Source organism: Berghia stephanieae, chromosome 14 (genome assembly GCF_034508935.2).
Source record: "Berghia stephanieae isolate SIO BIC M18660-M18661 chromosome 14, UCSD_Bste_1.3, whole genome shotgun sequence".
NCBI classification, from domain to species: Eukaryota; Metazoa; Mollusca; class Gastropoda; order Nudibranchia; family Aeolidiidae; genus Berghia; species Berghia stephanieae.
Window position 1 is genome coordinate 15,107,084 of NC_088373.1, and position 12,706 is coordinate 15,119,789.

General features: G+C 36.7%; 1 protein-coding gene across 5 annotated transcripts in view; it reads left to right on the forward strand.

The window, feature by feature from the left end:
* The first annotated feature begins 10,757 nt into the window (after positions 1-10,757).
* The window catches only part of LOC144959976 (SCO-spondin-like), a 132,057-nt gene continuing 130,108 nt past the window's right edge, over positions 10,758-12,706 (forward strand). For 3 of the 5 annotated variants that reach the window (XM_078892862.1, XM_078892865.1, XM_078892866.1), the window contains exon 1: positions 10,758-10,919. The gene's annotated coding sequence lies outside the window, so the exon portion shown is untranslated. The remainder of the gene's footprint in view (positions 10,920-12,706) is intronic. The other 2 variants (XM_078892863.1, XM_078892864.1) reach the window with 2 other exon arrangements.

Sequence of the window (12,706 nt, forward strand, 5' to 3'; positions counted from 1 at the left end):
AATGTGAGAAAGGGAAGAATGTTGATCGATACCATCAGAAATATGCAGTTACGGTTTCTGGGACATGTGTGGAGAAGAGCATGTTGGTCTGTTGGTCCAATGTCAAAGGTCACATTTTATTTATTTAATTTATTTATTCCTGTTATATAGCGCAATATCCACAGAATGTGCTCAAAGCGCTTTACCAGAGGTCCCTGACCAACAGCAAAACTTAACATGTAAAACGAGACATGACGCTTGTTGTTAGGCGATGTTACAATTATTATTTTTTTTTCGACAAAGACATCTCTGTTAACAGCAAGGTACTCATTTTACATCTGAGTACGGTAAGATAATGTGAGTAAAGAGCTTCCTTTTACAAGGTCTCAACTATGCACCGAGCGAGGCTCGAACCCAGGACCTCCCGATCCGAAAGCGAGTGTCATACAACTAGACCACATAGCCACACATCACATGTCCAACAATCGTCCTCTGTCTTCTACTGACATGACTTGGAAGTTCCAGGTTTAACCCTTTCCTTACCAACCACAGGAAAATCGTCACATTCGTTACGATATTATAACCAATAATTTCTCATTCTGACTTCAATTTTACATCACAAAATTGAAATATTTTTTTTTGTTTTTGTTATCGCTATAAAACATTGAAACTGTTTGTAGGGCTCAATTTGCTAAATAATATTATAATTAGAATGTAATTATTGCTTACATCCTGTTAGAGTAAGAAAAATATATTTTTGTCTTGGATGTTTTGGGGAAAATTCTGAAAATGGCGGTAAGGAGAGGGTAAATCTGGACATCTTGTTGTTAAAATTTCAGGGAATTCAGATAGAGATCTCAAATCTAGACCAAGGTAACAAATTAGTAAACAGGATGTGTATAATACAATGAAATAGAATGGGCATGATCTATATTGCATTTCCATGTGCTCGAGGTCATTGGTCACATTGGAATATGTTCTCAGAGTGATCCACACAGTGAAAAGTGTTCACAGTTTTTGAAGTATCAAACATCACGATTGGTCATTTTGTTCAGTTTGACACATGGGTATGTTTACAACTTTCATAAACAAAGCAGCGTGTTTACTTTTTTCTGAAGAAATATCCAATCGTTGGACAGCAACACATCATGTGATTGCTGACTTGGTTGGACGAAAACATCAATATACATAGTATGCGCTTGGCTAAGAAGCTCATAACATTGCCATCCGGAAGTATAACGGACCAACACACAAACTCTGTGTAACCATGAACTTTTATAGTCTGGTTAATACAGTTTAGTGAGAACAACTCACAAACGCGGATGGCAAAAACAATAACAAAGGCCTGAGTGACGTCATCTGCATACTATCTATAGATTGCTCCCATTCACTTGTAGCGATAAACGTCACAACTAGGTATTTAATAGGGGGGGGGGGGGGGGGGGGCAAGTAGCAAAAAACCCCGGATTTTTCATGAATCTGTTTTGAATAGCCCTCATGATCACTGGATTAAATATTAAGAAATATTATTGGAACCAAAATACGCAGAGTTCTATAGATCCTATATGACGATGACGTCACTCAGGTCTTTGTTATGGTGTTTTTCCATCCGCGTTTATGAGTAATTCTCACTAAACTGTATTAACCAGACCATAAACTTTCAAGTTTACACATAGTTTTGTGTGTTGGTCCGTTATACTTCCGGAGGGAAATGTTGTGACCTTCTTCGCCAAGCGCATACTATCTATAGATAGTACGAAGTTGACGTCACTCAGGTTTTTGTTAAAGCTTTCTGCCATCCGTGTGAGTGATTCTCACTAAACTGTATTACCCAGACTATAAACGTTCAAGGTTACACATAGTTTTGTGTGTTGGTCCGTTATACTTCCGGATGGCAATGTTGTGAGTTTCTTAGCCAAGCTCATACTATCTATAGATAGTACGAAGTTGACGTCACTCAGGTCTTTGTTATTGCTTTTTGCCATCCGCGATTATGAGTGATTCTCACTAAACTGTATAGATAGAATGCGCTTGGCCAAGGAGTTCACAATATTGCCATTCGGAAGTATAACGGGCCAACACACAAACTCTGTGTAACCATGAATTTTTATATTCTGGTTAATACAGTTTAGTGAGAACAACTCACAAACGCGGATGGCAAAAACAATAACAAAGGCCTGAGTGACGTCATCTTCGAACTATGTATAAACGTTCAAGGTTACACATAGTTTTGTGTGTTGGTCCGTTATACTTCCGGATGGCAATGTTGTGAGCTGCTTAGCCAAGAACCATTCAGTTTACGTGAGGTATATTATTATGATATAGTAGTATATTTACCTGCACGCACATAGTCTTATGTTCTTTGTTTATATTATGGTGTTGAACGACCTGATTATGGGATGGCTAACACCTGTTTTAGAAATTATACACGGGGAATACCCTGTGACTTCCCCATTCCTCTCTCTCACTCTCTCTCCCTCCCTCCCTCCCTCCCTCTCTATCTTTGTGTGTATATGTGTGTGTGTGTGTGTGTGCGCGTGTGTGCGTACTCACTTTATTCTGTAGCACGTGATAATCCATTAACGACCAGCACCGTATCCTGTTTCCATTATCAGTATCATAGTGTACCCTATATCCATTGATTTCACCTACCTCAGCATCTTTGACTTTCACGTAGATTCGGTGCACCAAACTATTGTGAAATAGCAAAGAAACTATAGATATATATATATATATATATATATATATATATATATATATATATATATATATATATATATATATATATATTTATGAGTGTTCGTGGGTACTTGTAGGTACGAGAGTGCTCGATAACGTTAGTTAGAGCTAATATAAAATATGAATGGATTCACTTACTTATATAATGGCCGAAACACATGTTACTGTGGCTTCTATCCACGTCTTCAGTCGGCATACTATGTCTTTGACGGACATAGTATGCTGACTGAAGACGTGGATAGAAGCCACAGAAACATGTGTTTCGGTCATTTAAGTGAGTGAATCCATTCATATATATATATATATATATATATATATATATATATATATATATATATATATATATATATATATATTTATGAGTGTTGGTGGGCACTCGTAGGTACGAAAGTGCTCGATATTGATTGTTAGAGCTAATATAGAATACAAATTGTCACTCACATTTTTTGTGGCCGAGACGTTCGTTTCTGTGTCTCTTTACACGTCCTCAGTCGGCGTAATCCTTAATAATGTCCGAAAAAAGAAAATTCTTACTCCAATATATATAAAAGGTCGCAGGTTGTGAACCCTATATCCATCGGTTCCATCTACCTCAGCATTTTCTACTTAAATCTGGTGCACCAGACTATTATGAAAAAATGTGAGCGTAGTATCGAAGCTAATGTTTTTAGTTTTTGCATGTTAATGGTAGTTGAAAAAAAACTATATAGTATCGAAGATAACGTTATTAGTTTTTGCATGTTAATGGTAGTTGAAAAACAACTATATAGTATCGAAGCTAACGTTTTTAGTTTTTGCATGTTAATGGTAGTTGAAAAACAACTATATAGTATCGAAGCTAACGTTTTTAGTTTTACATGTTAATGGTAGTTGAAAAACAACTATATAGTATCGAAGCTAACGTTTTTTAGTTTTTGCATGTTAATGGTAGTTGAAAAACAACTATATAGTATCGAAGCTAACGTTTTTAGTTTTTGCATGTTAATGGTAGTTGAAAAACAACTATATAGTATCGAAGCTAACGTTTTTAGTTTTTGCATGTTAATGGTAGTTGAAAAACAACTATGTAGTATCGAAGCTAATGTTTTTAGTTTTTGCATGTTAATGGTAGTTGAAAAAAAAACTATCTATGTTCATGCTTATTTTTAATACATTTTTATTCAGATTTTGAAAAATAGCAAAAATCTCTAGTATTGAGTGATTTAACCAGACCACAAACGTTCAAGGTTACACATAGTTTTGTGTGTTGGTCCGTTTTACTTCCGGATGACAATGTTGTGAGCTTTCATATAACGCGATATCTACTAATTGTGCTCAAAGCGCTTTACAAGAGGTCCATGACGGCCAGGTAATCATTTTACACCTGAGTACGGTGAAAGAATGTGCGTAAAGAGCCTTTTCCAATGACTCAACTATGCGACGAGCGAGGCTCGAACCCTGACCTTCCTATGCGAAAGTGAGTATCATACCACTAGACTATTACTATAGTTTTAAGTGTTGGTCCGTTATACTTCCGGATGGCAATGTTGCCAAGCACATATTGTCTATAGATAGTATGCGCTTGGCGAAGAAGCTCATAACATTGCCATCCGGAAGTATAACGGACCAACACAAAACCGTGTGTATCCATAAACGTTTATAGTCAGTTTAATACAGTTTAGTGAGCATTACTCATAAACGCGTATGGCAAAAAACAATAACTAAGACCTGAGTGACGTCATCTTCGAACTATCTATAGGAACCCCATGACCACAGAACAATATATGAAAAAATAGGGAAACACTCGTAGCAATCGTTAACATGTCGCCTGCCGTTCGAACCCTCTAGGACTTACAGTTTGACGTCATTTTTTTTTGGTTTGTGTAGCGTCTAGTGATTTGTCGTTAGTAGAGATCATGGAAACACGTGATTCCATTGGTTGAACTATTAAATACAACTTACAATTTGTTTTCTTTTGCGGCCAAAGACTTGTCTTTTGACGTCATGTTTTGGTCAGTGTCAGGCTCTAAGTTAACGATGGCTACGAAACAATGCCGTAAATACATGGACGTACGTAGTAGTAGCCATAAAGAGAGCATGGGTCATTAACGTTATATCATCCTGCGTACATTCTGACATATAAAAAAACCCGTAACCTTGAGGTATGTCGCTGTTACTTGGACAGTACACAGTACACGCTGGATTATAGCACGCTCTAGGTAGAAGCCAAAAAGCGTGCAAGAATCCGAACGTGCCGAAATCAGATGCAGTGTTGTCTCTGTCGAAAAATCTAATAATATCGCCTAACAAGCGTCATGTCTCGTTTTAAGTACATGTTACGTGGTGCTATTGATAAGGGAACCTTTGTGAAGCGCTTTGTTGAGCACGTTTAGTGGATATTGCGCTATATAAAAGCTCGTTGACTTGTTTGCTCACATTGTTATGTGTTCATTGTTGTTATGGAAACAATCTCAAACTTACGCAAAATACTGTAGGGGCACCGTGGCTCAGTGGCACGGTCTTTGCTTCCTACCCGAAAGGTACCGAGTTCAATCACCCGCCGCTGCGTTGTGTGGCCTTGAGCAAGTCACCTCGCCCTAGCTTACTTTGCGGCTTTGCTCTGAGACTGACGCCTGGGTTATTCCAGACTTCTCTTGGAATAGACCCTAAAGACAAATTTTCCCTTGGGGATGAATAAAGGGATAATTTTATTTTTTTTAAACAACAATGTTAAATCAAGCCCATAATTGCGTTCGGTTATCAGACCTACTAATATGTGTACCTGAGTTTCGAGTCATCTAATCTATAGATAGAACGAAGATGACGTCACTCAGGACTTTGTTATTATTATTTATTTTTTTTGCCCTCCATGTTTGTGAGTAATTCTCACTAAACTGTGTTAGCCAGACTATAAACATTTAAGGTTACACATAGTATTGTGTGTTGGTCCGTTATACTTCCGGATGGCAATGTTGTGAGCTTCTTATCAAAGCGCATACTATCTATTCAAATGTCAGCATAAAATAGATTTAGCGGATGACCTTCTCTCTCTCTAAAATCTATGGCAAAAGAACCGGGAAAAGTGATTGGTTATCTCACAAGGGATACAAGAGGCGACCGAGGCGCCCAAATCGTACGACCTGGAGGCGAAAGGTGCTAATTCAACCAATTATATTGATGTTATGAAGTAAAAACTTATCTGATCCAAATTATGTGAAAAAAAGTCTTTTGTCAAAGTAAGATATTATACGGTATGGTGTTAGATAAACAGTGGAAATACGTTAGGTGGGTATTCAATGCATTGTGTAATATATTTATTAAGAATTATTGGTTTAAAAAAAACACCACTGGTATGGTTTACATAGAGGTTGGCGGAGGGGAGGGTTGGGGTGGGGTGGGGGGGGGGGGGGGGGTTGGGAGAGAAATGACTTATTGTCATCATTTTCGGGGTTGCTAGACAGATGCTGCAATATTTAGTACCGGATGAGTCATTGAGCATTACCGAAACACATTATTGAGTACGGTCATAAAAGCACCCCATCCCCAAAACAAACAAATAAACAAAAAAAACAAAAAACAAAACAACCCAACAACAACAAAAAACAAAAATAAAAACAACAAAAACAAAACAAAACAAACAAACAAAAAACAAAAAAACAAAAACACAAAAAAATCCCTAACAAAAATCCCCCAAAGAAACCCAAATGCGTAAGATGAAAAACAAAAGCGTCAATAAATGTCAAAATACTCATAAATACAAGTGTATGTACCAAAACACCGGAACACTCCTAGGTACCGACCTACGCTTTTCAATATCCCATGGCTCCAAGAAATCCGGATCCTATTAATATATATATATATATATATATATATATATATATATATATATATATATATATATATATATATATATATATATTCTTTTGTTATGATTTGACGTTAAAAATGCCAGTGCGAAACCTTCACCTCAGAACGTTACGATGAAAACCACTTAATATATTCATTATGTCAGTGCTCAAACTGATTGGTTGATGGGGACCGTAATATAAACAAATAAACTAACGCTTCGGTTATCTCCCATTGATCCCAGCTGTTTGTGGAAAGGTAGGTCACTCTCTTGTTTTATAACCGTACACACTCACACATACACCCACACACCCACACACCCACACACACACAAACGCACACACACATACCCACATATATTAAACATATTCATACCCCCCCCCCCTTGACACACACACACACATACACACACACACTCACACAGACACCCCCCCCCCCACACACACACACACATACACACACACACCCACACACCCACACATCCACAAACAACCTTCACAATTCAGTGCAACTTACTTCAGACTTTTCTCAATCTAGAAAACCCTTTTGACAGAGATATCATTAGAAAAAATTATATAAGTGCGACGGGCTTAGTTGATTCCCCCCCTCCCCCGTCCAAAAGAATAATAACTCCCCCCCCCCCCCCCCCCCCCCATCGAGAAAACGAAACCAATAATTAGCAATATATATAATATATATATATATATATATATATATATATATATATATATATATATATATGTATAAAGAATGCAAATTAAAAAAAATTCGCCCCAGAAAATCAAAGACAAAGAAGAAAAATAAGAAAAATTATGATAATAAAAAGATAACATTGGAATGGAAACAAAAAAAAAGAGAACAATATAGCATGAAATTTATATAGACTAATTTATGTACTCAAACCGCTTCAAACGCTATCATTCTCCTCCTCCTCCTCCTCCTCCTCCTCCTCCTCCTCCTCCTCCTCCTCCTCCCCCTCCTCTTCCTCCTCCACCTTCTTCTTCTTCTTCTTCTTCTTCTTCTTCTTCTTCTTCTTCTTCTTCTTCTTCTTCTTCTTCTAAGCTTAGTTTAGTGCCATACAATAAAACCACTTAAGTGTCGTTAAACCTTTGTGTACAATTCTAGTTGGCATCCTCTTTCTCATTATAAAACCTGTTAAATTGCAAGACGTAGATACATAGTTGACAGCAGCAGTTGGCAAAAAGTACTTACTTTGAAGTTTTGAGGACGATTGAGTGTCGCTAATCTCTTTTGTCATAATCATTTCTAGTGTATGTTGTTAAACAGAATAAAACAAATAGTATGGCAGACTGTATCAGTAAGACCGCATGTACACTGGATAGAGAAATATTTTGAGAGATAGATAGATAGATAGACAGATTGATTGGTAGATGGGTCGATAGATAGATAGAAAGATAAATAGATAGGAAGATAGCTATATATATATATATATATATATATATATATATATATATATATATATATATATAAATATATATATATATATATATATATATATATATAGATAGATAGATAGATAGATAGATAAATAGATAGATAGATAGATAGATAGACAGATAGAAAGAAAGATAGATAGATAGACAGATAGATAGATAGATAGATTGATAGATAGATAGATAGATAGATAGAAAGATAAATAGATAGATAGATAGATAGACAGACAGACAGATAGATAGATATATAGATAGATACATAGATAAGTAAATAGATAGATAGATTTATAAATAAAAGATAGGTTAAGAGTTAAGAGCTGTATAGATATATTTTTTTAAATTTAAGCCAATAGATAGACCGAGAGACAAGAACGATAAATAAATATAGCATTAAAAAGATATAGATGATGAGCTAGACCGAGCGGTAGATGGATGGATGGATGGATGGATTGATCGGTAGATGGAATGATAGATGGATGGATGGATGGATTGATCGGTAGATGGAATGATAGATGGATGGATGGATGGATTGATGGATTGATCGGTAGATGGAATGATAGATGGATGGATGGATGGATTGATCGGTAGATGGAATGATAGATGGATGGATGGATGGATGGATTGATCGGTAGATGGAATGATAGATGGATGGATGGATGGATTGATGGATCGGTAGATGGAATGATAGATGGATGGATGGATGGATTGATTGATCGGTAGATGGAATGATAGATGGATGGATGGATGGATGGATTGATCGGTAGATGGAATGATAGATGGATGGATGGATGGGTGGATGGATCGGTAAATGGAATGATAGATGGATGGATTGATGGATGGATTGATCGGTAGATGGAATGATAGATGGATGGATGGATGGATGGATTGATCGGTAGATGGAATGATAGATGGATGGATGGATGGATTGATCGGTAGATGGAATGATAGATGGATGGATGGATGGATTGATCGGTAGATGGAATGATAGATGGATGGATGGATGGATTGATCGGTAGTTGAATTGATAGATTAAAGGACAAACACACGTACACACACATACACACACAGAGAGATAGATAGATAGATAGAGAGAGAGAGAGAGAGAGAGTGAATATATAGAAAAAGATATAGATATATAGATAGTGGTATATAAATAGATAGAGAGGAGATAGATGGATAGAAAGATAGAGAGAGAGAGATAGAGAAAGTGAGAGAGAGAGAGAGAGATAGATAGAGATAGATAGATAAGATAGATAGATAGATAGATAGATAGATAGAGAGAGAGAGAGAGAGAAAGAGAGAGAGAAAGAGAAGGACGGGGGACGGAAAGGGGGGGGGGGGGGGGTGAGAAGAAAAGACGGACACAAGAAGAAGCACATATAGATAAATAGGGTAAAGAAGCAAATGTTAAATTTTCTATTTCCATTCAAGACATAATATTATCCGCAAGTCGCTTGAATTTTGTTGAGGCAAAAGCTGTCAGATTGGTTAACCAGTTGACTGGCCTGCTCTGGAAAAATTCGTATTTAAAAATTTAGCCAGAAAACTCGTCCTTTGAATCGATCGATATTTGAAGGAAGAGTTTCCTGACCAAATTTTTAAACATGAGTTTTTCGAGGGTCCCACGGCAATGAACTGAATAATTGCCTCATTTGTATTAAGTTTGGTTATGGAAACTGCTCGAATGATAATAAGCATGTTAATTTTAGGCTATACCAATCTGACCTGTTTTTAAGGCTATACAGCACACAAGACAGGGGTCTGTGTGTAACATCGATATGATCCACAACAGGAATAGAGTTCGACTCCCCGCCGCGCTGTGTGGCCTTGAGCAATCAATTTATTTATTTATTAAATATCTTATCTGTCGATCTATCTATCTATCTATCTATCTATCTATCTATCTATCTATCTATCTATCTATCTATCTATCTATCTATCTATCTATCTATTATATATCTATCCATCTATCTATCTATCTATCTATCTATCTATCTATCTATCTATCTATCTATCTATTCTATCTATCTATCTTATCTATCTATTTTTATATCTATCCATCTGTCTATCTATCTATCTATCCATATATCCATCCATCCATCTTTCTATCTATCTATCTATCTATCTATCTATCTATCTATCTATCTATCTATCTATCTATCTATATAATATCTTTCTATCATTGAGGTGAGGTATGGTTTGTTTTTGTCGTATTTATTTTTATTTGTCGGCCAATCAACCATGCGTGTCTGATAAAGTTTTTTAGTGCACACACGGTCTTACAAAGCCTGTAAACTCCCGGTGGACTCCGAAGAATGAAGATCTTAGACGCGACGGGAGGAAAAATTACGCTTGTCTGTCTTTCTATGTAACAATGATATTCTATATATTATATCTTTGAAAATTCAATTTTGCGAGTAGTAGAGAGACGTGACCGTTAAAAGTATGATATATAGGGAAAGATAAAGAAGAAGTTGTGGATGTAAAAGAGAGAGAGAGAGAGAGAGAGAGAGAGAGAGAGAGAGAGAGAGAGAGAGAGAGAGAGAGGACAGAGAGAGATAGATAGATAGAGAGAAAGAGAGAAAGAGAGAGAGAGAGATAGATAGATAGATAGATAGATAGAGAGAGAGAGAGAGAGGAGAGAGAGAGAGAGAGAGAGAGAGAGAGAGAGAGAGAGAGAGAGAGAGAGAGAGAGAGAGAGAGAGAGAGCTTGTCGACAGGTATAGGTGTATAACCTGCCGGATGTTTTATAAATCTCACATTGCAGGAATTAGGATTAGCGAGAGTCAGTCATTTATTTAGATAGTGAGAAGAACATCATTTCTTATCTCACATAACGGGTTTTGGATGTTTGGTATTATAGCGGAATTGTGATTATTATTAGATTTATTATTACATTCTGTTTAAGGATTTTCTTTGTAGGTTAGGATTTATTATGTCTATTTATATTATATTATATTGCTATGTAAAACTAGCTGTGTGTGAAATAAAATGAAGAGAGAGAGAGAGAGAGAGAGAGAGAGAGAGAGAGAGAGAGAGAGAGAGAGAGAGAGAGAGAGAGAGAGAGAGAGAGAGAGAGAGAGAGAGAGAGAGAAAAGATAATACAATGTTATTATACATATTGCTTGTGTAGTTTTGAAGTTGTGTGCCTTTTCTTTCGAATGGAACTTTCGTGTTTCAAGGATTTTAATATATTATTATCAAGTGTTTATCTATTGGATAATGTTTTATTCTGAGGAGCTTGATAATTAATTGTGACGGTTTGGTAAGTTTTTACATCGAAAATAATGATGCATGTTTAAAAAAAATTTTTTTAGATAGTTCGTTTAATTTTCTCACTAAAATCTTGCTTGTCTTCAGTTATCTCCTCTGCTTCACGAGTTCCCCTCCTTCATCCTCCTCACACTTCTTTTACTTCTTCTTCTTCTTCTTCTTCTTCTTCTTCTTCTTCTTCTTCTTCTTCTCCTTTTTCTCCTTCTCCTCCTCCTCCTCCTTCTCCTCCTCCTCCGCCGCCTCCTCCTCCTTCTCCTCCTCCTTCTCCTCCTCCTCCTCCTTCTTCTCCTCCTCCTCTTTCTCCTCCTTCTCATCTTCCTCCTCCTCCTCCGTCTCTTCTTCTTACTCCTCCTCCTCCTCCTCCTTATCATCATCATCATCATCATCATCATCATCATCGTCATCATCATCACAACCACCATCTTCACCATTTTCACCATTACCAAGCTCCCACAATATTCAACACAGTTAACACACTACCTTCACAAATCAATTTAGCTACATGTATTTTTAAAAATAATCACATCACCCCCGGCACCTCTTCAATAATTATCTTCAAACAAAAACGCATCCATGTATATCTATCATCTATTCGACAACCTTCACACATTTTGCTCTGCTTACTTTAATACCTGCCTGTTCGTTCGTTCTACCACAAACTCAACAATCTTTACAACCTACATCACTGCTTTAAATTTGAGAGTACGCGATGGCTCAGCTGACGAAGCACTCGCCTGGGAAAAAAAAAAAGAAAAAAAAAAGAAAAAAAAAAAAGGAAAGAAAAGAAAAACATTGAAAAAAAAAAAAAACCCAAACAAAAACCAAGGATGAGCATCGACCCCAGGTGGAGTCGTTTTATTTTTGGTTGTGTGTGTGTGTGTGTGGGGGGGGGGGGGGGGTGGGGGGTGGGGGGGGGGGGAGTGGGGAGGGGGCGTGGGGGTGGGGTTGACTTTTTAATCTTATTTATTTATTTATTTATTTATTTATTTATTTATGTATTTATTCATTCATTCATTTACATATTTGCTAATTGACAATTTAATTAATCAACAATTAATTAAAAATTAAATTAATTAATTAATTTATTCATTTATGTATCTATTCCTTCATTTATTCCATTATTTTAGAACTCACTTTCCACTTTCCACTTTCCACTTTCCACTTTCCACTTTCCACTTTCCACTTTTCACTTTCCACTTTCCACTTTCCACTTTTCACTTTCCACTTTCCACTTTTCACTGAGTACTGACTTTGTAGCTGGGACTGTTGAATCTGAAGGTCTTTTTGTTGTTTTTTTGCCATCCACGTTTGTGAGTAATTCTCACTAAATTGTATTATCCAGAGTACAGATAGAATGCGCTTGGCCAAGGAGTTCACAACATTGCCATCCGGAAGTTTAACGGACCAAACACAAAACTATGTGTAACCATGAACTT